This window comes from Myxine glutinosa, chromosome 3, assembly GCF_964187855.1.
Source record: "Myxine glutinosa chromosome 3, kmMyxGlut1.1, whole genome shotgun sequence".
NCBI lineage: Eukaryota > Metazoa > Chordata > Myxini > Myxiniformes > Myxinidae > Myxine > Myxine glutinosa.
Genome location: NC_136263.1, coordinates 63517943 through 63519977, shown reverse-complemented (window position 1 = coordinate 63519977; position 2035 = coordinate 63517943).

Below are 2035 nucleotides of genomic sequence, written 5' to 3'. Positions count from 1 at the left end.
TGACATCATCAGTCACGTGGTCGGCCGCCATCTTGGAAAAACGGCAAAACTTTGCACCACGAAATCTCCAAAAGTGCTGAACAGAAAAAATTGAGACATGGCTCATTGTAAATAACTCTCCATGGGGAATAAAATATGTAAATGATGACGTCATCAGACACGTGGTTCGGCCGCCATATTTGTCCTAAATGGCCGATAAAAAAGTACATTCCGGCAAGTCCTCGGTCTCTGACCGATTTTTCATTTGTTTGTCTGTCTGTTTGCAGCACTGCGTCTACACCGTTGCACGGAGAATCGCCAAATTTTGCACACATATTCGTCTTGCCCTGGAATAGACTGTGCCCAATTTATGACGTCATCGTTCACGTGTTTCGGTCGCCATCTTGGAAAAACCGAAAAATTTTGCACCTCCATATCTCCGGAAGTGCTGAATAGAACAAATTGAGACATGGCTCATTGGAAAGAACTCTCCATGGGGAATAAAATATGTTAATGATGATGTGATCAGTCACGTGGTTCGGCCGCCATCTTGGAAAAAACGAAAAACTTTGCACCTCCATATCTCTGAAAGTGCTGAATAGAAAAAATTGAGAGATGGCTCATTGTAAAGAACTCTCTATGGGGAATAAAATATGTTAATGATGACGTCATCGGTCACGTGGTTCGGCCGCCATCTTGGAAAAACCGAAAACTTTACACCTCAACATCTCCGAAAGTGCTGAATTGAAAAAATTGAGACATGGCTCATTGTAAAGAACTCTCCATGGGGAATAAAATATGTTAATGATGACGTCATATGTCACGTGGTCGGCCGCCATCTTGGAAAAAACAAAAAACCTTGCACCTCGATATCTCCAAAAGTGCTGAATAGAAAAAATTGAGACGTGGCTCATTGTAAAGAACTCTCCATGGGGAATAAAATATGTTAATGACGTCATCGGTCACGTGATTCGGCCGCCATCTTGGAAAAACCGAATAAACTAGCACCTCCATATCTCCGAAAGTGCTGAATAGAAAAAATTGAGACATGGCTCATTGTAAAGAACTCTCCATGGGGAATAAAATATGTTAATGATGACGTCATCGGTCACGTGGTTCGGTCGCCGTCTTGGAAAAACCGAAAAACTTTGCACCTCCACATCTCCAAAAGTCCTTAATAGAAAAAATTGAGACATGGCTCATTGTAAAGAACTCTCCATGGGGAATAAAATATGTTAATGATGACCTCATCGGTCACGTGGTTCGGCCGCCATATTTATCCTAAATGGTCGATAAAAAAGTACATTCCGGCAAGTCCTCGGTCTCTGACCGATTTTTCATCTGTCTGTCTGTCTGTTTGCAGCACTACGTCTACACCTTTGCACGTAGAATCGCCAAACCTTGCACACATATTGGTCTTGCCCTGGAATAGACTGTGCCCAATTTATGACGTCATCGGTCACGTGGTTCGGCCGCCATCTTGGAAAAACCGAAAGAATTTGCACATCTATATCTCCGAAAGTGCTGAAGAGAAAAAAATGAGACATGGCTCTTTGTAAAGGACTCTCCATGGGGAATAAAATATGTTAATGCTGATGTTATTGGTGCCTCCATTATGACGTCATAATTCGACAAGTACAAAACTTCATTCCAAGACAAGACTTACAAGACAAGACAAGACAAGTACAAGACTTCAAGATGAAATTTCTTGAGCATCATCAAGGAATAAATTAGTTTAGAAAACAAATAATGATGACATCATAGGTCACGTGGTTCGGCCGCCATATTTGTCCAAAATGGATGATAAAAAAGTACATTCTGGCAAGTCCTCGGCAGAGACCGATCGGCAGAGACCGATTTTTCATTTGTATATTACTTTTCATTGGCATTCAGAATATGAATACTGTATTTAAATGCAAGTAGATTAAGACAGAGCATCACATTCAAACTAAGAAGGGTGGAGCTGCGAGCCAAGCTCCTCCCCTCTCCCTGTAGAAGGGGACTCCTGACCTGGGGCGGCACTCCGTCAGCCAAAACGCCAAAACGCTATTTCTTG